Consider the following 27,644-nt stretch of genomic DNA (forward strand, 5'->3'; position numbering starts at 1 on the left):
CTATTTGTTCATGGAATGTGGCTGGATTAGTATTTGTTTCCCATTTCTAATTGCCCCTTGAGAAGGTGGTGGTGAGCTGCCGCCTTGAACCCGCTGCAGTCCCTGTGGTGCAGGTACACCGTAAGACTTTTAACAACACCAGGTACACCCACAGTGCTGTTAGGGAGGGAGTTCCAGGATTTTGACCCAGCTACAGTGAAGGAACGGCCAATATATTTCCAAGTCAGGATGGTGAGTGACTTGGAACAGGCTACCAACTGGTGGTGTTCCCAGGTACCTGCTGCCCTTGCTCTTCTAGATGGTAGAGGTTTGGAAGGTGCTGCCTAAGGAAGCTTGGTGAGATGCTGCAGTGCATCTTGGAGATAGTGGCAGCCGTGTGCACTGAGCGACAGTGGTGGTAGGAGTGAATATTTAGGGTTGTGCATGGGAATCTGATCAAATAAGGCTGCTTTGTCCTGGATGGTATCAAGCTTCTCAAGTGTTGGAGCTGCACCCATCCAGGCAAGTGGGGAGTATTCCATCACACTCCTGACTTGTGCCTTGTAGATGGTGGAAAGGCTTTGGGGGGTCAGGAGGTGAGTTACTCTTCACCGAATTCCAAGTCTTTGATCTGCTCTTATAGGCACAGTATTTATATGAAACCGGAGCACCCGGAGGAAACCCACGCAGACACGGGGAGAATGTGCAAACTCCACACAGACAGTGACCCAAGCCGGGAATCGAACCCGGGTCCCTGGCGCTGTGAGGCAGCAGTGCTAACCGCTGTGCCGTCCGTTACTCCCTTCAACATAGAATTACATAGAACTCGCAGCACGAGCCAGCTGATTTACACTCCGCAGAAGCCACCTTCCACTCCTCTTCTCATCCCACCAGTAAACCTTTCCGCACCTTTTATCCTCGTGCGTGTATGTCTGGTTTGTACCTCTCTGCCCATCATCACTGATGTTGCAGCAGGCGGGATGATTGAGTGAATCCCTTCCCATGCTCGAAGCAGGTGAATGGCCTTACCTGAAACTAACTCTTGTGATGACGAGTTCCACCTTCTCATCAGTCTCTGGACCAACGCACTTTTCCCCGGATTCATCAGACACCAGACTGGTTGCAGGGATTTCCACAGTTGCTGTTAAAACGAGGTGAGGTGGAGCTACAGGGATGATTGTGCAGCGAGTTGCTCACGGTGTGAAGCAGCGCCCACAGGGATCACATCTTGGAGAAATGGCAGGTGTCTACAATTCCTCAGAAATGCAATCATTCCTTCCTGGAAGGATTGAACCGAACAAAGAACAGTACAGCACAGGAACAGGCCCTTCGCCCCTTCCAAGCCTGCGCCAATCATGATGCCTGCCTGAACTAAAACCGTCTGCACTTCGAGTCCGTATCCTTCTGTTCCCATCCTATTCATGTATTCATCTGGGTGCCCCTTAAATGCCGCTATCGTACCTGCTCCCACCACCTCCCCGGGCAGCGCGTTCCAGACATTCACCATCCTCTATGTAAAATACTTGCCTCGCACATCTCCTCTAAACTTTTCCCCACGCACCTTAAACCTATGTCCCCGAGTACTTGACTTTTCTACCCGAGGAAACAGTATTTGACGATCCACTCTGTCCATGCCACTCATAATCTTGTAAACCTCTATCAGGTCACCCCTCAACCTCTGTCGTTCCAGTGAGAACAAACCGAGTTTATCCAACCCCTCCTCGTAGCTAATACCCTCCAAACCAGGCAACATCCCGGTAAACCTCTTCTGTACCCTCTCCAAAGCATCCATAGGGAGATGGAGAAATCACCTTTAAACTTAAGTGAAAGGTAGAAAATGCTGAATAAACTCAGCAGGCGTGGCAGCATCTGTGTGGAGCGAAACGGAGCATTTCTAACAGCTGACCACTCGTCACCAATTGTCAAGTTAAGGCTGAAGGTCAAGGATGTGATTGATGAATAGTAGGACCCATTTTGAGTCTAATCGGTGCTAATACTGCCCCTGACAGACTAGAGAATGGTGTTGTGTACTGAACGTTGCCTGTTCATTTCAGCATTATCCAGCGCCTTGAGCGTAACATTCGAATGAATAATTTGAAAGAGCATTTTGTTTTGGCACAAAGGGGCAGGCCATTTCCTGTTTAGGACAGTTGACCGCATCAGGCACGGCCCGGTTTTGTGCTTCATATTGCTCCCTCTATCATCGCTTCTCGGCCTTTTGGCTAAGATCAGGTGTAGTATCGACATGTTGTGCTTGGTTGAAGTCATTAGGATACTTTTTAGCCTCATTGGAAGCAATTTTTAAAAGCGGCATCTCGGCCTTTTGGCTAAGATGCAAATAAAATCAAGCCTTGGAGGAGGAGCTATTCCTACTCCAATCAGCTTGGATCATGTAGATCAAGCCCAAGACAGGAGGTGAGAGCTCTGTCTTGTCAGCTTGGATCGGGAATGTCTCAACTTGTTGAGATTCTGAATTGGACTTGATTTGATTGAATTGGAATAAAAACAAAAAAAAAACAAATTGCTCCCTCTACACTATCCCAATATGGTACCTTCCAAACCTCGGAGAGTGCCTCTTGTCATAGAATCCCTACAGTGCAGAAGGAGGCCATTCAGCCCATCGAGAGCTAGGAGGGGACATGAGAAGTCCTTGGCGGGTCGGATCAAGGAAAACCCCAAGGCTTTTTACTCTTATGTGAGGAATAAAAGAATGACCAGGGTGAGGCTGGGGCCGGTCAAGGACGGCAGTGGGAATTTGTGCATGGAGTCAGAAGAGATAGGAGAGGTGATGAATGAATACTTTTCTTCGGTGTTCACCAAGGAGAGGGGCCATGTTTTTGAGGAAGAGAGGGTGTCACAGGCTGATAGGCTGGAGGAAGTAGATGTTCGGAGGGAAGATATACTAACAATTTTGAATAAACTGAAAGTTGATAAGTCCCCTGGGCCTGATGAAATATATCCTAGGATTCTTTGGGAGTCAAGGGATAAGATAGCAGAGCCTTTGGTTTTGATCTTTGCGTCCTCACTGTCCACGGGGGTGGTGCCAGAGGACTGGAGAGTGGTGAATGTTGTTCCTCTGTTTAAGAAAGGGAATAGAAATGACCCTGGTAATTATAGGCCGGTTAGTCTTTCTTCGGTGGTCGGTAAGTTGATGGAAAAGGTCCTTAGGGATAGGATTTACAACCATTTAGAAAGATGCAGCTTAATCCGGGATAGTCAGCACGGATTTGTGAAGGGCAAGTCTTGCCTCACAAATTTGATAGAATTTTTCTGAGGAGGTAACTAAGTGTGTTGATGAAGGTAGGGCAGTTGATGTCATATACATGGATTTTAGTAAGGCGTTTGATAAAGTCCCCCACGGTCGGCTTATGAAGAAAGTAAGGATGTGTGGGATAGAGGGAAGTTTGGCCGATTGGATAGGTAACTGGCTATCTAACAGAAGACAGAGGGTGGTGGTGGATGGAAAGTTTTCGGACTGGAAACCGGTTACCAGCGGAGTGCCACAGGGATCAGTGCTTGGTCCTCTGCTATTTGTAATTTTTATAAATGACTTGGAGGAGGGGGCTGAAGGGTGGATCAGTAAATTTGCTGATGACACCAATATTGGTGGAGTAGTGGATGAGGTGGAGGGCTGTTGTAGGCTGCAAAGAGATATAGATAGGATGCAGAGCTGGGCTGAAAAATGGCAAATGCAGTTTAACCCTGACAAATGCGAGGTGATTCATTTTGGTAGGACAAATTTAAATGTGGATTACAGGGTCAAAGATCGGGTTCTGAAGAATGTGGAGGAACAGAGAGATCTTGGGGTTCATATCCATAGATCTCTGAAGGTTGCCACTCAAGTGGATAGAGCCGTGAAGAAGGCCTATAGTATGTTGGCGCTCATTAACAGGGGGCTTGAGTTTAAGAGCCATGGGGTTATGCTGCAACTGTACAGGACCTTGGTGAGACCACATTTGGAATATTGTGTGCAGTTCTGGTCACCTCACTACAAGAAGGATGTGGAGACACTGGAAAAAGTGCAAAGGAGATTTACCAGGATGCTGGTTTGGAGAGTAGGTCTTATGAGGAAAGGTTGAGGGAACTTGGGCTTTTATCTTTGGAGCGGAGGAGGTTGAGGGGAGACTTGATAGAGGTTTATAAGATGATGAGGGGGATAGATAGAGTGAACGTTCAAAGACTATTTCCTCGGGTGAATGGAGCGGTAACTAGGGGGCATAACTATAGGGTTCGTGGTGGGAGATATAGGAAGGATATCAGAGGTAGGTTCTTTACGCAGAGAGTGGTTGGGGTGTGGAATGGACTGCCTGCAGGGATAGTGGAGTCAGAAACTTTAGGAACATTTAAGAAGCTATTGGATAGGCACATGGAGTACTTCGGGATGATAGGGAGGAAATAGCTTGATCTGGGTTTCAGACAAAGCTAGGCACAACATCGTGGGCCGAAGGGCCTGTTCTGTGCTGTACTGTTCTATGAGTCTGCACTGACTTTGTGCCAGTGTGGCATTGTGATTTTAGCTCAGTTAGTGTGAGCTAACCCCCTGGCTCACTCTCTCGCCCTTATGATATTGCTTTAAATATAAAACACGATAAATGTGTTGGCAAGGAGCCAGTTAACTAATAATCTTGCTTTATTTTTGTGCCTCGCTTAATCAGAGGGGGAAAGAAATGAATCTTAATTAAAAGTGTCTATGCCTGTGTCCATGTCTGAGTGTGTGTGTGTGCGCCTCTGTTACATACATTACAATTTTCCACTGTGCTGGTCCTCTGGCCCTTTGCTAATAAGGGCCTTGGTGAGATTGCATTGTGTGTAGCTTTGGTCTCCTTACCAAAGGAAAGGTGTACTTATTTTTTGGCCAATGCAGATGCAGTGGGCTCAATGGCCTCTTTCTGTGCCGTAACTTTTTTTTATGATTCTACTTGTCATAGAGGGAGTGCACTGAAGGTTCACTGGACTGATTCCTGGAGTGGCAGGTTTGTCCTATGATGAGAGATTTGAGGAGACTGGACCTGTATTCTTTGGAGTCCAGCGATGAGAGGTGATCTCATTGAAATGTACAAAATTCTCAAAGGGCTCGATGGCGGTGGGTAGGAATCTAAAATCGGAGGACAGTCTCAATAAGGGGTAGGGCATTTGGGGCTCGAGATAAGGAGGAATTTCTTCACTCCAAGGGTAATGAATCTTAGGAATTTTCTCCCCAGAGGGTCATGGAAGCTCAGTCTTTTCCCCAGGGTAGGGGACTCCAAAACTAGAGGGCATAGGTTTAAGGTGAGAGGAGAAAGATTTGAAAGGGACCTGAGGGACAGCTTTTTCACACAGGATGGTGCGTATATGGAATGAGCTGCCAGAGGAGGTGGTAGAGGCGGGTACAATTACAACATTTAAAAGACATTTGGACAGGTACATGGGTGGGAAAGGTTTAGAGGGATATGGGCCAAACGCAGGCAAATGGGACTAGTTCAGATTAGGAAACCTGGTTGGCATGGACGAGTTGGGCTGAAGGGCCTGAATCCGTGTTGTATATCTCTCTGACTGACTATGATTATGTTCAAGACAGATGTATATCTTTCTGGATAGTAAAGACATCAAGGCATGTAGGAATACTGCGGGAAAATGGCGTTCAGATAGATGATCCACCATGATCTAATGGAATGGTGGAGCAGGCTTGAGGGGCTAAATGTCCTCCTGCTCTTACTTATTTGCGATGGCCCCTGTTGTAAATCTGAGGGTTCTTCAGATTGGGGCTGACCGTCATGATGACTGAGAGGGGAATTGGTCCACTCCTCTCCACTTTCCCCATATCCCTACAATTTTTACTCCAGAATATCTAATTCCCTTTGGAAAGTTGCTATTGAATCTGCTTCCAGCGCCTTTTGGGGAATGAATTTCTGACCATCATAACTTGCTATGATTTTTTAAAAAAACTTAACTTTCCCCTCGTTCTTTTGCCAACTAGCTTTGACTCTCCGTCGCCTGCTTGTTGGACACGCTGCCATCGGAAATGGCTTCTCCTCATTTACTCTATCAAAATCTTTTCATAATTTTGAACATCTGTATTAAATTTCCCCTTAACCTCCTCTGCTCTTGGGAGAACAATCCCAGCTTCTCTCGGATCCTGATCCGAAAGCGACCTCTTTCTGGAGAATGTTTACTTTAATGCATATCGATAGGTTCAGGCTTGGTTATGAAGCCTGATCTCCCCTCGCGTGTCTCCGATAAGCCCACTCTGGCTAGGCTGACATGCAAAGTGTAACCATAGCCACCAGCACTTGTGGAATCCACCCCTTCATTATTTCACAAGCCTAAAGAGTTTTTGTCAAATAGTGAAGGAACCAAATATGAAGACAAAGGGCACTGACACAGTGGTTAGCACTGCAGCCTCTCAGTGCCAGGGACCTGGGTTTGATTCCCGGCTTGGGTCACTGTCTGTGCAGAGTCTGCACATTCTCCCCGTGTCTGCGTGGGTTTCCTCCGGGTGCTCTGGTTTCCTCCCACAGTCCGACAGAGGTGCTGGTTAGGTGCATTGACCCGAGCAGGCGCCAGAGTGTGGCGACTAGGGGAATTTCACAGTAACTTCATTGCAGTATTAATATAAGCCTTACTTGTGACACTAATAAATAAACTTTACTTGTGACAAATCCAGATTAGCCATATTAGAACTGTGCGGATTGGGGTATGTTTACCCACCTATTCCAGGCAGCTAGGGATAAATCACTAACTTAGCTCCTTAACCATATGGCACAGTGGTTAGCACTGCTGCCTCACAGTGCCAGGCACCTGGGTTCGATTCCCAGCTTGTGTCACTGTCTGTGTGGAGTCTGCACGTTCTCCCGTGTCTGCGTGAGTTTCCTCCGGGTGCTCCAGTTTCCACCCACAGTCCGAAAGACGTGCTGGTTAGGTGCATCGGCCGTGCTAAATTCTCCCTCAGTGTACCCGAACAGGTGCTGGAGTGTGGCGATTAGGGGATTTTCACAGTAACTTCATTGCAGCGTTAATGTAAGCCTACTTGTGACACTAATGAATAAACTTTAAAAAAAGTATGACTTACATAAACCTAGTTGAGTGAGTGAGGTCTCTAACACATGATAAATATCTAGTTGTGGCTAATATTTCAGAAGTAATTTTTAGTTCTGGGGCGATTAAAGTTTAACTGTCGAAAATGGGATAAATGCAACCAAAGCAGCTTGGTGTCTATTATACTTATAAAGGTTGGGGTCATATTGGCTGAATGGGTTGACAGTTAGAAAGGTAAGAGCCATGTAACAGCAGGGGGAGTTGCTCAGCTGGAGAACCCAAGACATCATGTCTGCACTGCTTGCAAAGAAGTGCAGGCCAGAGAGGGATTTTCTTTTGGGAATGGCAGCAAAATTGTTTTAAAAGCATTCGGTGAACCCTGCAAGGCTATGTTGTCATGGAGGTGGGTGGAGCGGGAGGAGCGGCTATACCAAAAGGGTGCTGCTGGGGTTAGCAGCCTCCAGGCAGCTGGGGCTCCAGAAAACCCTGGGAGCTGTTCAATACAGCTGAGAGTTGTAGTTTGGATCTTGTGTGGTTTGCAGCTCACAGAGAAGTCCTGGGAGCTATTAGCAGACTCCAGGCCACGAGAGCTTAGGGCAAACCTATTTAAAGATAGGGGCAGGCAGGAGACTGGACTTTGGAGGTCTGTGCCAGTTTAATGAGACTAGCAGTGAGCAAAACAAGTTGGAGGTGTGCAGGTAATTAGAGACGAGAGCAGCTTTGTAAATCATGCAGTCTCAGAAGAAGAGATTGAACCATCTGGATGTGAGCTGCCCAAGTTAGAATGGCTTTTGAGAGAATTCAGAGGCTATAAATCTCTAAAATTAAAATGCCTTCTGAGGGGAGCAGAGTAACAAGATATTGTGACTCTCAGTGGTAACTGACATCTGGGTAGGTTGCTGAAAAATCCATGGGACCCATCTTGTCTCATCTGCCATTTATTGTGCAGTGTGGTGTGTAAACCACAGTTCACCTGTTAGTTCATATTTACCTTTTATTAATTTGAATGTTAGTGTAAGCTACACATTGTCGATTGCTTTTATTTTTCTGACTGTACAGTAAAGTTTAATTTGTTTACTTAAAACCATGCAATCTTGTGGATTTATTCTCTCAGACAAAGTTTGAAATCCTAGTTATCCACTAAGTTAAACAGAACGTTACTGGTCCCTAATTGGATCGTAACACGCACATTAAGGTTGAAATAGTGATGGTTAAACAATGCCAAATTTTGGGGGAGTTGAGTTTCTAGATTCATAGTCTAGCAATAATATCACTAGGCCATCGCCTCCCACCGTCCCTACTTGGATGGAGTGTATATGTGTGTGTGTATATATTACCTGTACATTACAGCAATGTAACGGTTACATACGCCCACACAGTCTAGCTCCTCTTTAAATGTTAACCACAGACTTTACTGCAAAGCAGAAAGCAGAGCTTTCCCGATACATAGATTTTTAGCCAAGGTCATTGACCCATTAAAAAAATTCTCATTCATCCACCTATTCCTTTTGTCTCCTGAAACCAATGAGTGATAATGCGGTATGATTCTAGGAGTAATAGAGCAACTGATTTAACCTCTAGTAAAAGCCTATTCTTTTTGCTTGAGCACCGATCTCAAGTATATCTTTTTTATTCATTTGTAGGACATGGATATCGCTGGCTGGCCAGCATTTATTGCCCATCCCTAGTTGTCCTTGAGAAATTTATTTATTAGTGTCCCAAGTAGGCTTACATTAACACTGCAATAAAGTTGCTGTGAAAATCCCCCAGTCGCGCCGCACCAGCGCCTGTTCGGGTTACACTGAGGGAGAATTTAGCATGGCCAATGCACCTAACCAGCACATCTTTCGGACTGTGGGAGGAAACTGGAGCACCCGGAGGAAACCCACGCAGACACGGGGAGAATGTGCAGAGTCCGCACAGACTGTGACCCAAGCCGGGAATCGAACCCGGGTGCCTGGCGCTGTGAAGGTGAAAGGTGGTGGTGAGCTGCCTTCTCGAATCGCTGCAGTCCACGTGCTGTGGGTTGACCTGCAATTATATTAGGGAGGGAATTCCAGGATTTTGGCCCAGCGACTGCAAAGAAACGGCGATATATTTCCAAGTTTTTGATCTGTTTATTGGGGCGAATGTGAAAATACCAGAAGCCCTTTTTAGTTGGGTGGCACAGTGGTTAGCGTTGGCCATGCTGAAAGCAGGCATTAGAGTGTGGCGAATAGGGGATTTTCACAGTAACTTCATTGCAGTGTTAATGTAAACCTACTTGTGACTAATGAACTTTAAACTTAATTTAAAAAGTGTCTGTGTGTGTTCACTCTCGGTCCCTCTTCTTTCAAAAGTGTTGCATAGAACAAATGCCTTTAGGCTATGAACACCTCTTGTACAGTTTGCTCCCGATCACAGTTGCAAAGCATTATAAATACCTGAGATTGCAGGCGCTTCCTGTCTGTCAGACGCACAGGCTAATGTAAATATGTTTGTCACACTTTTGCAAAAAATAAAGGACCAAGAGATAAACTTCCAACGCACGGAAGAATTCTCATGAGACGGAAGATACCAGAACAGACCTTCCCACAAACTAAAACCATACCTCCAGTATGCATAGTAACTCCTCATAGAACTAACTGGCCCAATGTTTACTTGTTGAAGTTGAATTTTGCAGCTTTAAAGAAACTTGTGGCTTTATTTAGTAGAATAGTTTGCATTGGTGCATGCTGTCTCTTGTCATACGGTATGGGTCCAGGTCTCACTGCAGGGATTGGAGCCCAGTACCCAGACTGATGCTCCAAAAATATACTTTGTTCATTAGATTTCTAGAAATGTATTGCAAGGCCGTGATTTGATATTACCCAAAGGTGCAAAAACCAGATAACCTCCTTCCAGTCCTCACAGTGCCAGGGACCCAGGTTCGATTCCCGGCTTGGGTCACTGTCTGTGTGGAGTTTGCATGTTCTTCCCGTGTCTGCGTGAGTTCCCTCCGGGTGCTCCGGTTTCCTCCCACAGTCCAAAGATGTGCTGGTTAGATGCATTGACCTAAACAGGCCGGAGTTTGATGACTCGGGGAGTTTCACAGTAACTTCATTGCAGTGTTAATGTAAGCCTTATTTGTGACTAATAAACTTTAATAAATGTTGCTCATTACATTTACAAATGCAGTTAATATTCACAATCTTCATTAAGTTCAAACGTACTGTCGGAGAGGTTTTATGCAGTTTCCAACCCTTGGGTATACCAAGGCTGAAAGTTAAAGATTATTTATTGGTGTACAAGTAGGCTTACATTAACACTGCAATGAAGTTACTGTGAAAATCCCCTGGTTGCCACATTTCCAGTGCTTGTTCAGGTACACTGAGGGAGAATTTAGCATGGTCAATACACCTAACCTCCACATCTTTTGGACTGTGGGAGGAAACCGAAGCACCCGGAGGAAACCCACGCAGGCATGGGGAGAACGTGCAGACTCTGCACAGACAGTGACCCAAGCTGGAATTGAACCTGGGTTCCTGTTGCTGTGAGGCAGCAGTGCCACCAATGCCCATCTCTAATTGCCCTTGAAGGGTCATTTAAGAGTTGACCACATTGCTGTGGGTCTGGAATCACACGTAGGCCAGACTGGGTAAGGATGGCAGATTTCCTTCCCTAAAGGGATATTAGGAATTCTGCCCAGTGTCCTGACTGATCTTTATCCCTCAATCAATATCACTAAAAAGTCAGTTGATAATGCAAAGAATGAGGACATCCGCTCCATCGAACAGCACTGGTTCTTTCAAAGAGCATGCCAGTTGAGTGTGTCATTAACTTCACTGCTGGTTGTGGGAGCTTGCTGTGCACAGATTGACTGCCATGTCAGTTACATTACCACAATGGCTGCACTTCTAAAAGGCTTCATTGACCATAACTTGATTTTGGACATCCTGCAGTTGTGAAAGGTACTATACAAATACTAGTCCCTTTTATGGTCATATATTTATTTCAGAAACGCCATGGGTGATTTGTGTAAATACTTCACAAAATCTTGCAAGTTGTGTAACTTAGAACTGAATGCATTAACCTTGACCATGTCAATTCATTAATCCTGACAGGTGTAAACGTCCTATAATTATTGATGGTGTGATTAATATTTGTCTGTTAATTAAACTTGTACTCTTTTGTTCAAAAGAACAAAAGCTTGCATTTCTATATTCCCTTTCAAGGCCAAAGGATATTCTAAAGTTTTTTTTATTCATTTCAAGAGATATGGGCGTCGCTGGCGAGGCCAGCGTTTATTGCCCATCCCCAATTGCCCTTGAGAAGGTGGTGGTGAGTTGCCTCAAACCACTGAAGTCCCTGATATGTAGGTACATTCACAGTGCTGTTAGGGAGGGAATTCCAGGATTTTGACCCAGCCACAGTGAGGGAACAGCGATATATTTCCAAGTCAGGATGGTGAGTGGCTTGGGAGGGAACCTCCAGGTGGTGGTGTTCCCATGCTGTCCTTGTCCGGTTGTGAATTTGTCTAAGGAGCCTTGGTGAGTTGCTTCAGTGCATCTTTTAGATGGTGCACACGGCTGCTACTGAGCGTCGGTGGTGCCGGGAGTGAATGTTTGTGGATGGGGTGCCAATCAAATGGGCTGCTCTGTCCTGGATGGTGTTCACCTTCTTGAGTGTTGTTGGAGCTGCACCCATCCAGGCAACTGGGGAGTGTTCGATCACACTCCTGACTTGTGTCTTGTAGATGGTGGACAGGCTTTAGGAAGTCAAGAGATGAGTTACTCACCGCAGGATTCTTTACCTTTTGACCTGTTCTTGTAGCTAGAGTATTTATATGGCTAGTTTCGTTCAGTTTCCGGTCAGTGTTGACAGTAGGGGATGAAGTAATGGTAATGCTATTGAATGTCAAGGGGCAACATTCTTGTTGAAGATGATCATTGCCTGGCACTCATGTGGCATGGATGTTACTTGCCATATGTCAGCCCAAGCCTGGATGCATTGAGCCGGTAAGCCACAGTCCCCAACTTAAAACCTAAGCAGTCAGTTTGCATTCAGCAAGATCCTGCGAAAAGCAATGTGGTCATGAATGGCACTTGCAACTCAAAGCAAAGTGGCAGCTGGCTTTGTGGTCTACTCGAGAGGAATGATTCTCACATGAGGATTCCCATTGAGTTAGTAGGTGAGAGGTGCCAGGTTCAAGTGCTGGAGCAGCCCTCCTTCATTGATGTGATGGGCCAAGTCACCTCTTTCTGTGCTGTAAACCTTCCATGATTTCTAATCATGGGATCCACCCTAAAGTTTATTTATTAGTCACAAGTAAGGCTCACATTAACACTGCAATGAAGTTACTGTGAAATTCTCCTCTTCGCCACATTCCAGCACCTGTTCGGGTACGCTGAGGGAGAATTTAGCATGGCCAATTCACCTAACCAGCACGTCTTTCAGACTGTGGGAGGAAACTGGAGCACCCAGAGGAAACCCACGCAGACACGGGGAGAACGTGCAGACTCTGCACAGTCACTGACCCAAGCCGGGAATCGAACCCGGGTCTCTGGCGCTGTGAGGCAGCAGGGCTAACCACTGTGCCACCTTGCTGCCCCAAGAAGGGCAGATGGGATCTCGACCTCTGACACTGGAGCACAGCCCCACAATGCTGCATGGGCAGCATCAGCCTTTGTGCATATGTCTGGAATTGGAGTTTGGAATCCTGAATGTCTGACTTGGAATAGTTTAATCAGAGATTTAATTCCACTTCAACATCTTTTATCTTAAATTCCAATACTTCTATCTCTCCGATTGGCCTTGACAGTCACGACGGACGATGTTCAATACAGAAGTCATGTACTTTATTTCCAAAAATGTACAAATTTTATGAATAAAGTATAAGTACATCACAAAACATTCCAACTTGGAGAGAGTGCAATAAAATTCAACTTGTCTCCGGGCAGTATGTTCCACGCTTGGGTGCCTCTCTCCGTTTCAGCGAGGCAGAGCCATTTCTCCCTCAGTTTAACTCTTGAGATTTACAATATTCTTTCAATGTCAGGCGCACAATCTGAGTGGGGGTGGGGGAAGGTAGGTGGGGTGGGGGGAATTTTACAAATTTTCCAGCCCCTGTTGTGTGTTGTAGCTGAAAAGCAGAGGACCGTGACTCTCCCCTATCGCACCTCCACAGCCCGGGCACAGAGCATCGCCTCCCAAATCAGGAGGGTTCCATTTAGAGACGTACATACGCACTTCAGAATGGAACAACTTTGAAATGATACTTGTTTTAAAAGAGAAAAGGGGCGCGTGGGGTAGATGCAGAGAGGAGTAACAAAGTTGATGGGATTATTTAGAGGGGGAGAAGTTTTCTTGTTCGTGTGTGTGTGTGTTGCAATACAGTAAGGTGGGAAAGGCAGCGCGATGGCACAGTGGTTAGCAGTGCTGCCTCTCAGCGCCAGGGACCCGGGTTCAATTCCTGGCTCGGGTCACTGTCTGTGCGGAGTCTGCACGTTCTCCCCGTGTCTGCATGGGTTTCCTCCCACAGTCTGAAAGACGTGCTGATTAGGTGCATTGGCTGTGCTAAATTCTCCCTGAGTGTATCCGAACAGGTGCCAGAGTGTGGCAACTGGGGGATTTTCACAGTAACTTCATTGCAGTGTTAATGTAAGCCTACTTATGACAATCATAAGTAAACTAAGCTAAACTTGCTGTGTGTGTAGTGCGGCCATACAGAAAGGGGGAACTTACTGGCTGTGTGTGTAATGCAACAGCACAGCAAGGGGGAACTTGCTGTGTGTGTGTCTGCCTATATTTGTGTGTGTGTCTGTCTGTGTATAGTGCAACAGTAAAGCAAGGGGGAACTTGCTGTGTGTGTGTGAGAGAGAGAATTGGTTATTTCTAAATCCAAGCAGTCCTCATCTGATCTGGAAGCTCCAATCAGGATTTGTAATGTGCAAGGCTCTGCTATTGTGTGTGTGTGTTGCCTCTCTCTCTCTCTCAGGCTGTGAGCATGCTGGATGAGGCAGTGCAGAGAGGGAGCTGAGCTGAGGGTGGCTGGGGGAGGCAGGAGGGGGCTCAGAGACTGCGCATGGACGGTGCAACTTTCCCGCACGCCTTGTGCTCGCCTCAGAGTGCGGGGAGGAGGAGGAGGAGATCTCCACCGCCAAAACTGCCCTCAAAATGGTAAACCTCTCTCTGTGTGATGTGTGTGTCTCTCATTGTCCATTTTATTCTCATTGCTGCCTGACGGGGGGAAGATTTAATTCTGCTTGCTGCTGGTGGGAAGGATGTTTGTGTGAGGGGAGAGTGGGGGGGAGGTTTTTCTTCTGCAAGGCTGCGGATCCCCCCTCAGCAATATCTGTTGTTTATTTGAGGGGGTGAAGGGGAAATGTTGTTAACCACACGATGTGGAGGCTGAGGGAAGAATTCCATCCTTCACTCCCGGCAAAAAAAACCCACACACACAATGGGACTCAGCTGGTAATAAAGAGTTAAATTCCTTAAGATGGGAATGTTGAGGGAGGGGAGGGGGGGAGAGAGAGAGAGCAGGCCCGCCTGCCATTTAAAGCAAGTTTTTAATCAATATTATTATTGTGGCTTGTCCTCTGAATCCATTCAGAGACCTGGAGCAGGGAAGGGATACAAGCGGCACTTTGATGTTTCCATTGCTGTCTAATTGTAACAAGTTGTTTTTTCTCTGTCTCCATCTCTATTGGGATACATTGAACATGGATACAGTGCCAGGCCACAGGGAATCCCTCTGCTCACTCTCTCCTCCTGCTCTTGTGGTTTTTCACTGCTCTGCTGGGAGTTTATTGTCTGTCATCTTCTCTCCTTTTGTCTTTCTGTTTTTCTCTCTTAATCTTTAGCTGAGGCAGCGCCATTTCTCACCCCCCCCCCCCCCCCCCAGTAACTGCTGAGTGTCATTTTAGGACAGAAATAGTTAAAAGGGATCAGATTCTCTCCTGCATTGGGTTCCCAGATTAAGAAATGTTTTTGCAGGCTGATTGTTTCAAATCATGCTGATATCCTGATGTCGTTTATGAAGTCTCCTGTGTGTGTTTTTGTTAAATTAACCATTTCAATTTTTAGGAAAAAAAGTTATTGTTTCGCGAAATTGGAATTATCAGCGGATTTCGCTTCGGTGTCTGTTTTGCAGAAACTTGCTCATTTTTTTTCTCAGGTGTCAACCGATCAAGTTCTTAATTTTGCAATGCAGGATTTTGTTAATGAATGCCTTTTGCTCTCTTCATGACCTGGTGTCTAGTCCATCCGTCAGCCCAGAACTTGGGTGTGTGTGTATGTGTGTGTGTGTTTGGCAGGGAGGAGGGTGAGTGAATAAGTTGAGTCTCATGTTCTGGCAGCTGGGTATGATGACCTGTATGTAAACAAAGTTCACTACAATGTGGTTGTGGGGAAGGCAGGGGGGTGGCGGGGGGGAGGGGGGGTGACATCTAGCTGACACTCAATATGTATTCCTAGGTGTGGCACTGAAGAGAGCTGAGGCTTATGGTGAGTTGAGAAAGCAGTAAGGAACATGCATTTAGATAGCACCTTTTCCAGTGTTCAGCATGTCCCAAACCATTTCACAGCCAGTCAAGTACTTTTGAAGTGTAGTTATGGTTGCAACGTAGGAAATATGGCAATCGACTCACAGCACACTCCCAACGGCAGCAATGTGATAGTGGTCAAGTCAGGTCATCTGTTTCTAGGTGTTGGTGGAGAACTTCTATGCTACAAAAACAGAAAAGGCTGGAGAATCTCAGCAGGTCTGACAGCATCTGTGGAGGGAGATTAGAGCCAATGTTTTAGAGCTTTGTCAGAGCAGATCATCCAGATTCAACGTTGACTCTATTCACTCTCCACAGATGCTGTTTGACATGCTGAGATTTTCCAGCAATTTCTGTTTTTTTTTTCAGATTTCAGCATCCGCATATTTTGCTTTTAGAACTTCTGTGCTCTTGGAAGGAATTAATTCTGACTGTTTGCCATCTCTTTGAGGGCAGCTGGGGCCTCAATTTAACATCTCGCCTTTAAGAGTGCAGCCCTGCCTCGGTTCTACCCCGAAGTGTCTAAATTTTGTCCTCTGGAATGGTGTTGAACCCATAGCCCTCTGATTCAAAGGCATGTATACTGCTAGTTGAGCCATAATTGACACCTTTCCCAGTGCATTCTCGTTGTGTGAAGTCTTTAGGAGTTAGAGAATCATACAATTTCTACAGTGCAGAAGGAGGCCATTTGGCCCATCACGTCTGCACTGACTCAGTGTCTCACCCAGGTCCACCCCCCCGACCCTATCCCCATAATCCCACGTATTTACCCCGCTAATCCCCTAACCTGCACATCTTTGGACTGTGGGAGGAAACTGGAGCAGACAGGGGGAGAACGTGCAAACTCCACAAACAGTCAGCCAGGGCTGAAAATGAACCCGGGGTCCTGATGCACTGAGGCAGCAGCACTAACCACTGTGCCGCACTTATACTGGATGTTGTTCAGGTTTGGCACCACTTCAGCATGTGATTTGACCCCAGGAATTGTGTTGGCAACTTGCAGGTTGATGTGTGACAATGTGCTTTGGACAGATGTGGGAGTTGCAGGTATAACATATGAATTAGGAGCAGAAACAGGCCTTTCGACCCCTCAAGCCTGTTTCGTCATTCAGTAAGATCATGGCTAAATCATAGAATCACTACAGTGCAGAAAGAGGCCATTCGGCCCATTGAGTCTGTACCAACCACAATCCCACCCAGGTCTTATCTCCACAACCCCACATATTTACCCCTCTAATCTACGCATCCCAGGACACTAAGGGGCAATTTAGCATGGCCAATCAACCTAACCCATGCATCTTTGGACTTTTGGAGGAAACCGGAGCATCTGGAGGAAACACGGGGAGAACGTGCAGACTCCACACAGACAGTGACCCAAGCCAGGAATCCAACGCAGGTCGCTGGAGCTGAGAGGCAGTATTGCTAACCACTGTGCCACCATGCTGCCCAAGTCTATCTACCTCTGCCTTAAAAGTCTTCAATGACCTTCCCTCCACCACTCTCTGGGGAAGAGAGTTACAAAGACTCGATCCTCAGAAAAAGAAATATCTTCTCACCACCATCTCAAATGGGAGACCCTAATTTTTAAACTGTCCCCCTAGTTCTAGTCTCTACCACACGGGGAAAGATCCTCTCAGCATCCACCCTGTTAAGTCCCCTCAAGATCTTGTATGTTTCAGTAAGATAACCCCTTAATCTTCTAAACTCCAATGGATACAAGACCAGCCTGCCCAACCTTTCCTCGTAAGATAATCTCCCCCCGCCCCCCGCCTTTCCCAGCTAGCAGTCGAGTTAACTTTCTTGGAACTGCTTCTAAATAAGGAGCCCCAAAAATGGTACACCAATGCCCCATATAACTGTAGCAAAGCATCCCTACCTTTTATATTCCATTCCCTTTGCAATAAACAGCAGCATTCCATTTACCTTCCTAATCACTGACAGTATCTGTATACCAACTGAGTCATGTACCAGGACACCCGGGTCCCTCTGTACCACAGAGTTCTGCAGTCTCTCTCCATTTAAATAATATTTAAGTTTTATTTTAATCACTAGTACTTGTATATATGACTACAGCAACGGAGAAGCTTTAGCTCTTCGTCTTTCCATACCCAACCGAATGTAGAGTTAGAAACATAGAAACTAGAAGCAGGAGTAGACCATTCGGCCCTTTGTGCCTGCTCCATCATTCATCTTGATCATGGCTGATTATTGAATACAATATCCTGATTTCCCCCCACCCCCCCAATACCCATTGATCCCTTTAGTCCCTAGAGCTATATCTAATTTCTTCTTGAAATCAAGTTTTGCTGACCTTCCTTAGCAGTGGTGCTTATTACTGTGCCTCCCTCAATCTGGCTGCTAGTACAGAAATAATGTGAGTTGTGTACACCAAGTCGCCTCCTGGCATCAGGTTGTCAGTTTGGATGCTGTGCCTCATAGGTGCACAGACATGTTTTTGTGCTGTTTTGCCATGCCAGTTAAATGTGCATCTGACACTAAAGGGGTGGCACAGTGGTGAGCCTCACAGCGCCAGAGACCCGGGTTCAATTCCAGCCTTGGGTCACTGTCTGTGTGGAGTTTGCATGTTCTCCCCATGTCTGCGTGGGTTTCCTCTGGATGCTCTGGTTTCTTCCCACACTCCAAAGATGTACATGTTAGATTGATTGGCCATGCTAAATTGCCCCTTAGTATCAGGGGGATTAGTAGGGTAAATATGTGGGGTTACGGGGATAGGGCCTGGGTAGGATTATTTTTGGTGTGGGCTAGATGGGCCAAATGGCCTCCCGGACTCTCTATATATCCCCATTTGCCTCTAATAATTCTCTTGTGCCACTGTAGATGGAGGAATAGGTAGTTCTACTTACCTGTGCTATCCCTATATCCTTCATTCTCTTAGTGCTTATAAAGGTACTAAATGGCCAACCCCTATCCTCAAACTGTAACCTTGAGTCCCACTCTCCAGTCATGTTCTGGAAGCCTCTCCATGTTTATCCTGTCAGGTCCTCTGAGAACTTTCACGTGTTTCAGTGAAATCACTGCTCATTCCTCTCAACTTCAGAGAATATAGATCCAGCCTACACGATCATAACTGAACTGTATCCTTTAATCAGCTCAATTTGAATCAGTCCTTAATCTTCTACACTCAAGGGAATATCTGTCTAGTCTTTGTAACCAGCCCACCTAATTTGATTACAATTAAAACACAAAATCCTGGAAAAGCTCAGCAGGTCTTGCAACATCCATGGAGAAGGAAACCGAGTTAATGTTATGACAGCTGTCATTATCAGAGTGTAATATTAATGACTGTATGAGGTGAAGGCGAATCACTTTTGGTTCAAAGCGTTAACTCTGTTTCTCTATCCATAGATGCTGCCAGACCTGCTGAGATTTTCCAGCATTTTCTTCTTTTTAGATTTTCAGCATCCGCATTATTTTGCCTTTATCATCGTAATTTAACCCTTTGATCCCAATATAATTCCAGTAAATGGAGGCAAAAAGTCATGGATGGAGTATTGATGAAAGACTTGGGTTCTGTGGCAGGATGAGCACTGTGGTCTTTCTCTGCAGTATTTATATTTAGGGTCCTTGTTTTCTGTCAATCATTGGTCTATCTTTGATTTAAAATGGCTTGTGTGTTTTTTTTAGTTTGGTTGAGGGCCGTACATTTTCAACCATGGTCATCTTTGTGTGGAGAAGTGCACTGTTAATCCTGGAATTTCCTCCGTGTTAAAGGAGCAGAATAGACTGACCCGATCATTTGTGCATCACTTTTGAAACATTGGATATCATCGAGGGCTGTGTAACTGTTGTAATCCCCTCCAGCCCTTAGAACCCTCCCTATTTCTGTAACCTCCTCCAGACCTGTAACCCTCCTTATCCCTGTAACCTCCTCCAGCCCCTACAACCCTCCTTATCCCTGTAACCTCCTCCAGCCCCTACAACCCTCCTTATCCCTGTAACCTCCTCCAGCCCCTTCAACCCTCCCTATCTCTGTAACCTTTTCCAGCCCCATAAGCCTCCCTATTTCTGTAACCTCCTTCAGACCTGTAACCCTCCCTATCTCTGTCATTTCCTCCAGCCCCTACAACCCTCCCTATCTCTGTAATCTCCTCCAGCCCCAACAACTCTCCCTATCTCTGTAATCTCCTCCAGCACTCACAACTCTCCCTATCTCTGTAATCTCCTCCAGCCCCTACAACCCTCCCTATCTCTGTAACCTCCTCCAGCCCCTACAACCCTCCCTATCTCTGTAATCTCCTCCAGCCCCTACAACTCTCCCTATCTCTGTAATCTCCTCCAGCACCCACAACTCTCCCTATCTCTGTAATCTCCTCCAGCCCCTACAACTCTCCCAGATCTCTATCACTCTAATTCTGACCTCTGTCATCCCTGAACTTCATCACTACACTATTGGTGGCTATCCTTCCCCTGCCTGGACCTGAAGTTCTCTTCCTACACCTCTCCTCACTACTTTTCTCTCTCATTCTTTAAATCACTCCTTAAAACTGACCTCTTTAACGAAGCTATTAACCATCTATCCAAATGAGGCTTGATGTCAGGTGTTGGTTGATAATGTTCCTGTGAAGTGATTTGGGTTCTTTTACGACATTCGAGGTGCTATATAAATGCAAGTTGCCTCGAATCAACTAAATCCAGGGATTGGCCACATTTGTGTAGGAAGTGTGGTTGTTGGTTAGGGACAATGAGGGTTGGATGTGGAGGAGAACAGGAATGTGTATTTCATCTTGCTACATTTTAAAGTTATGATGTGGAGATGCCGGCGTTGGACTGGGGTGAACACAGTAAGAAGTTTAACAACACCAGGTTAAAGTCCAACAGGTTTATTTGGTAGCTTGTGTGGCTTTTGCTACCAAATAAACCTGTTGGACTTTAACCTGGTGTTGTTAAACTTCTTACCATTTTAAAGTTGTCAGAGATTAGAAAGACTCACCTGAGGAAGGAGCAGGGTTCCGAAAGCTCACGACTCCAAATAATCCTGTTGGACTTTAACCTGGTGTTGTGAGACTTCTTACTGTGCCCACTCCAGTCCAACGCCGGCACCTCCACATCGAACCTCGAATAGCCCTTGTGGTGAAATTGTGGATGAGTCACTGTTCATTACTCATGTTGGCTGTGATTGGAGCTGTGTGGGACTGGAGTAAAATGGGCAAACCTGCTCACCGGCACAATTGTGGTCAGATGAGGTGGTGTCAAACCCGTCAAGTGAGCCACACTATTTTCCCTGGTGCTTGGATGATGAGGCAAACTGTTAAAACATTGAAACTGATGCTCCGAAACCTGTGAGCATGTGGCCCGCTGTCTGACTTTATTTACTCCATCCAACATCCTTCAGCAGTTTTTAAATAGTTGTGTGTGGGATTGATGAGTTGGGCCACAAAATTAAGGGTTGTACAAGAATTTGTGAATAGTTTTTATTTTGCTGTGGCATGTTTGGTACTCCAAGAGGAGACCTGGGGGCTTTCCCCGAACATTGATGCAAGCACTCTGACTTGGAATCTTCCGGATTTGAACCTAGGGTTGGTGGCGTTAACGGAATGGGACAGTTGCTTCTGTTCCTGAGTAGAGATGCAGCCAGGGTTACGGTTCCATTACATTATCCAGTGATTTTTCTCCCCCACACCACCTGAGAGCGTGAACATACTCTTGCGTCTTGTCAGGACAGGATTGGCTCAGCCTTGTCACCTCCTCCAGTACTTACCTGATCCTCAACAGCCTGTCAGTGTGCTAATTGCAATTGTACAAACAGGCAAAGGCCATTCAGCCCCTCTAATCTGTTCCACCATTCCAAGTCTGTACCTGTCTTTGCCCCACGTCTGAGATTTTTGTGAACCAAAAGTGTTTTCGATCTTCGATTTTAAAATTAGCAATTGATCTAGCATCAGAGAACTCCAAACTTCGATACCATGGAAGCGTTTAATAACTTTAATCCAGAAAGCTGCTTCACAGGAGCAGTGTGATGCAAGATATGACACCTAATCTACCCCTCTTTTTGATTGGATGTGGCAGGGCCAGCATTTACTGACCATCCCTAATTACCATTGTACTGAGTGACTCACTGCCATTTCAGCAGATAGGCCAGACCGGGTAATCATAGAATCTCTACAGTACAGAAGGAGGCCATTCGGCCCATTGAGTCTGTACCAACCACAATCCCACCCAGACTTTATTCCTTCAACCGTACACATTTACCCTACTAATCCTCCTGATACTAGGGTCAATTTAGCATGGCCAATCCGCCTAACCTGCACATCTTTGGACTGTGGGAGGAAACCAGAGCACTCGGAGGAAACCCACACAAACACGGGGAAGACGTGCAGACTCCACACAGACAGTGACCCGAGGCCGGAATTGAACCTGGGACTTTGGCGCTGTGAGGCAGCAGTGCTAATCACTGTGCCACCAGTAAGAATGGCAGATTTCTTTCCCTGAAGGGACGTTAGTGAACCAGATGAGTTTTTAATGACAATTGACAATGGTTTCATGGTCACCATTAGACTTTTAATTCCAGATTTGTTTTAATCGAATTCTAATTCCATCATCTGCTGTGATGGAATTCGAACCTGGCTCACAGAGTTCCCTGGGTCTCTGGATTACTAGTCCAGTGACAATATCACTATGCCATCACCTCCCATACTTCTTGTTAAAGGAGTGACTCAAGAATTCTTTATTGGATTTATTAGTGACTGTGTTATATTTGTGAGGTGGCAGCATGGCACTGTGGTTAGTACTGCTGCCTCTCAGTGCCAGGGCCCCGGGTTCAATTCCAGCCTTTGGGTCATTGTCTGCATGGAGTTTGCACATTCTCCCCGTGGGTTTCCTCTGGGTTCCTCCCACAGTCCAAAGATGTGCAGGTTGGATGGATTGGCCATGCTAAATTGACCCTGGTGTCAGGGGGATTAGCAGGGTAAATATATGGGGTTATAGGAAAAGGGCCTGTGTGGGATTGTGGGTGGTGCAGACTCGATGGGCCGAATGGGCTCCGTTTGCACTGTTGGGATTCTATGATTTATTTATCTAGCATTGGACGTCTGTACAAGTGGAAACAAACTTCTACCAATGAATCCTTTGATTTCAAATCACCCCTCTCCTTTGTAGAGCACCACTTTGTCAGTCGTTCAGTATAGTTAAAACTTTTTTTTTACGCATCCTCACTTTCCATTAATCTAGACCTTGCATTCAAGCTGCCCCAATGCACATCGAACATCTTGGGTTCATCCGGTCTGTGCTAGTTCATATCGTCTAAAGTTCTTCTCGGCTCCCTCAAACCCAACTATTTACTTTGGCATTATGAAAGCTGGAGTCCCTGTAGTTTTCCTGAGCAACTTGTTTCCAGTTTATTTACTGCAGTATTTTAAAATGTAAGCTGTCTTAAATAGATGGATGCCCAGTAATCCAGCCTCGACCCTTGTGTTTATTTGGACATTTTGGAGAGAGAGTGTTTTGAGGCCACCTTGCATCTTTTGAGGCGATGTGCGATATTGACAGTAAAAACCAAGGGAGACCACGTTGGCTTCACAATCATCAAAATAGGACTTTTTATATTTCAGCCGACTTTTCTAATCTTTAACCTTGTTGCTACATAAGAACATAAGAACATAAGAAATAGGAGCAGGAGTAGGCCATCTAGCCCCTCGAGCCTGCCCCGCCATTCAATAAGATCATGGCTGATCTGACGTGGATCAGTACCACTTACCCGCCTGATCCCCATAACCCTTAATTCCCTTACCGATCAGGAATCCATCCATCCGCGCTTTAAACATATTCAGCGAGGTAGCCTCCACCACCTCAGTGGGCAGAGAATTCCAGAGATTCACCACCCTCTGGGAGAAGAAGTTCCTCCTCAACTCTGTCTTAAACCGACCCCCCTTTATTTTGAGGCTGTGTCCTCTAGTTTTAACTTCCTTACTAAGTGGAAAAAATCTCTCCGCCTCCACCCTATCCAGCCCCCGCATTATCTTATAAGTCTCCATAAGATCCCCCCTCATCCTTCTAAACTCCAACGAGTACAAACCCAATCTCCTCAGCCTCTCCTCATAATCCAAACCCCTCATCTCCGGTATCAACCTGGTGAACCTTCTCTGCACTCCCTCCAATGCCAATATATCCTTCCTCATATAAGGGGACCAATACTGCACACAGTATTCCAGCTGCGGCCTCACCAATGCCCTGTACAGGTGCATCAAGACATCCCTGCTTTTATATTCCATCCCCCTCGCAATATAGGCCAACATCCCATTTGCCTTCTTGATCACCTGTTGTACCTGCAGACTGGGCTTTTGCGTCTCATGCACAAGAACCCCCAGGTCCCTTTGCACGGTAGCATGTTTTAATTTGTTTCCATTGAGATAGTAATCCCATTTGTTATTATTTCCTCCAAAGTGTATAACCTCGCATTTCTCAACGTTATACTCCATTTGCCATATCCTCGCCCACTCACTCAGCCTGTCCAAATCTCTCTGCAGATCTTCTCCGTCCTCCACACGATTCACTTTTCCACTTATCTTTGTGTCGTCTGCAAACTTCGTTACCCTACACTCCGTCCCCTCCTCCAGATCATCTATATAAATGGTAAACAGTTGCGGCCCGAGTACCGATCCCTGCGGCACGCCACTAGTTACCTTCCTCCAACCGGAAAAACACCCATTTATTCCGACTCTTTGCTTCCTGTCGGATAGCCAGTCCCCAATCCACTTTAACACACTACCCCCAACTCCGTGTGCCCTAATCTTCTTCAGCAGCCTTTTATGGGGCACCTTATCAAACGCCTTTTGGAAATCCAGAAACACCGCATCCACCGGTTCTCCTCCATCAACCGCCCTAGTCACATCTTCATAAAAATCCAACATGTTCGTCAAGCACGACTTTCCCCTCATGAATCCATGCTGCGTCTGATTGATCGAACCATTTCTATCCAGATGCCCTGCTATCTCCTCTTTAATAATGGATTCCAGCATTTTCCCTACTACAGACGTTAAGCTGACCGGCCTATAGTTACCCGCCTTTTGTCTCCTTCCTTTTTTAAACAGCGGCGTAACATTAGCCGTTTTCCAATCAACCGGCACTACTCCAGAATGCAACGAGTTTTGATAAATAATCACTAACGCATCCACTATTACCTCTGACATTTCTTTCAATACCCTGGGATGCATTCCATCTGGACCCGGGGACTTGTCCACCTTCAGTCCCATTAGTCTACCCAGCACTGCCTCTCTGGTAACATTAATCGTATTAAGTATTTCTCCTGCTGCCAACCCTCTATCGTTAATATTTGGCAAACTATTTGTGTCCTCCACCGTGAAGACCGACACAAAAAACTTATTTAAAGACTCAGCCATATCCTCATTTCCCACTATTAACTCCCCCCTCTCGTCCTCCAAGGGTCCAACATTCACTCTAGCCACTCTATTCCTTTTTATATATTTATGTCACCATTATTTGTGTATATGTTTTTAAAAAATGTTCCAGGAGCTTCTCCTTGCAGAGAGTTGGCTATTGTGCTGTGCTATATAGATTGGGAGGCCCCGTTTGATTTGTGATCTACATTCAGTGCTCTCTCTCTCTCTCTCTCACTCAAAGAAAAAAGAAAATTACAGCACAGGAACAGGTCCTTTGGCCCTCCAAGACTACACCGACCATGCTGCCCGACTGAACTAAAACCCCCTACCCTTCCGGGGACTATATCCCTCTATTCCCATCCTATTCATGTATTTGTCAAGACGCCCCTTAAAACTCACTAACGTATCCGCTTCCACTACCTCCCCCGGCAGTGAGTTCCAGGCACTCCCACTCTGTGTAAAAAATCTGCCTCGTACATCTCCTTTAAACCTATGCCCCCTAGTAATTGACTCTTCCACCCTGGGAAAAAGGGTGCCTCTCTAACTCTTTTTCTCTTTTTTTTTCTCTCTCCTTTTTCTCTCTCTCTTTCCTTTTTCTCTCTCTCTCCTTTTCTCTCGCCTTTTCTCTCCTTTTTCTCTCTCTCTCTCCTTTTTCTCTCTCTCTCTCTCCTTTTTCTCCTTTTCTCTCTCTCTCTCCTTTTTCTCCCTCTCTCTCTCTTTCTCTCTCTCTCTCTCCCTTTTCTTTTTCTCTCTCTCTCCTTTTTCTCTCTCTCTCCTTTTTCTCTCTCTCTCCTTTTTCTCTTCTCTCTCCTTTTTCTCTCTCTCTCCTTTTTCTCTCTCTCTCCTTTTTCTCTCTCTCTCCTTTTTCTCTCTCTCTCCTTTTTCTCTCTCTCTCCTTTTTCTCTCTCTCTCCTTTTTCTCTCTCTCTCCTTTTTCTCTCTCTCTCCTTTTTCTCTCTCTCTCCTTTTTCTCTCTCTCTCCTTTTTCTCTCTCTCTCCTTTTTCTCTCTCTCTCCTTTTTCTCTCTCTCTCCTTTTTCTCTCTCTCTCCTTTTTCTCTCTCTCTCCTTTTTCTCTCTCTCTCCTTTTTCTCTCTCTCTCCTTTTTCTCTCTCTCTCCTTTTCTCTCTCTCTTCCTTTTTCTCTCTCTCTCCTTTTTCTCTCTCTCTCCTTTTTCTCTCTCTCTCCTTTTTCTCTCTCTCTCCTTTTTCTCTCTCTCTCCTTTTTCTCTCTCTCTCCTTTTTCTCTCTCTCTCCTTTTTCTCTCTCTCTCCTTTTCTCTCTCTCTCCTTTTTCTCTCTCTCTCCTTTTTCTCTCTTTTTTTCTCTCCCTCTCCTTTTTCTCTCTCTCTCCTTTTTTCTCTTTTTCTCCTTTTTCTCTCTCCTTTTTTCTCTCTCTCCTTTTTTCTCTCTCCTTTTTTCTCTTTTTCTCTCTCCTTTTTTTCTCTCCTTTTTTTCTCTCCTTTTTTTCTCTCCTTTTTTTCTCTCTCCTTTTTTTCTCTCTCCTTTTTTTCTCTCTCCTTTTTTCTCTCTTTTCTCCTTTTTTTCTCCTTTTTTTCTCTCTCCTTTTTTTCTCTCTTTTTCTCTCTCCTTTTTTTCTCTCTCCTTTTTTTCTCTCCTTTTTTCTCTCTCCTTTTTTCTCTCTCCTTTTTTTCTCTCTTTTTTTCTCTCTCCTTTTTTCTCTCTCTTTTTTCTCTCTCCTTTTTTTCTCTCTCCTTTTTTTCTCTCCTTTTTTCTCTCTCCTTTTTTCTCTCTCCTTTTTCTCTCTCCTTTTTTCTCTCTCCTTTTTTCTCTCCTTTTTTCTCTCTCTTTTTTTCTCTCTCCTTTTTTTCTCTCTCCTTTTTTTCTCTCTCCTTTTTTTCTCTCTCCTTTTTTTCTCTCTCCTTTTTTTCTCTCTCCTTTTTTCTCTCTCCTTTTTTTCTCTCTCCTTTTTTCTCTCTCCTTTTTTTCTCTCCTTTTTCTCTCTCCTTTTTTTCTCCTTTTTTTCTTCTCTCTCCTTTCTCTCTCTCTCCTTTTTCTCTCTCTCTCCTTTTTCTCTCTCTCTCCTTTTTCTCTCTCTCTCCTTTTTCTCTCTCTCTCCTTTTTCTCTCTCTCTCCTTTTTCTCTCTCTCCTTTTTCTCTCTCTCCTTTTTCTCTCTCTCCTTTTTTCTCTCTCCTTTTTCTCTCTCTCTCCTTTTTCTCTCTCTCTCTCTCTCTTTTCTCTCTCTCTCCTTTTTCTCTCCTTTTTCTCTCTTTTTTCTCTCTTTTTTCTCTCTCTTTTTTCTCTCCTCTCTCTTTATCTCTCTCCTTTATCTCTCTTTTTTCTCTCTCTTTTTTCTCTCTCTTTTTTCTCTCTCTTTTTCTCTCCTTTTTCTCTCTCCTTTATCTCTCTCCTTTATCTCTCTTTTTTCTCTCTTTTTTCTCTCTCTTTTTTCTCTCTCTTTTCTCTCTCCTTTTTCTCTCTCCTTTTTCTCTCTCCTTTATCTCTCTCCTTTATCTCTCTCCTTTATCTCTCTCTATCTCTCTCCTTTATCTCTCTCCTTTATCTCTCTCCTTTATCTCTCTCCTTTATCTCTCTCCTCTTTCTCTCTCCTCTTTCTCTCTCCTTTATCTCTCTCCTTTATCTCTCTCTATCTCTCTCCTTTATCTCTCTCCTTTATCTCTCTCCTTTATCTCTCTCCTTTTTCTCTCTCCTTTTTCTCTCTCCTTTTTCTCTCTCCTTTTTCTCCCTCCTTTTCTCCCTCCTTTTTCTCCCTCCTTTTTCTCCCTCCTTTTTCTCCCTCCTTTTTCTCCCTCCTCTTTCTCCCTCCTCTTTCT

General features: G+C 45.4%; 1 protein-coding gene and 1 pseudogene across 1 annotated transcript in view; both read left to right on the plus strand.

Moving 5' to 3' along the window:
* zbtb47b (zinc finger and BTB domain containing 47b) overlaps positions 1 to 27,644 on the plus strand; it is a 271,167-nt gene that overhangs the window by 16,856 nt on the left and 226,667 nt on the right. The window lies entirely within an intron of this gene.
* LOC144481503 (U2 spliceosomal RNA) lies at positions 2,182 to 2,322 on the plus strand (annotated as a pseudogene).

The sequence above is a fragment of the Mustelus asterias genome, chromosome 2 (genome assembly GCF_964213995.1).
Source record: "Mustelus asterias chromosome 2, sMusAst1.hap1.1, whole genome shotgun sequence".
Classification (NCBI taxonomy): domain Eukaryota; kingdom Metazoa; phylum Chordata; class Chondrichthyes; order Carcharhiniformes; family Triakidae; genus Mustelus; species Mustelus asterias.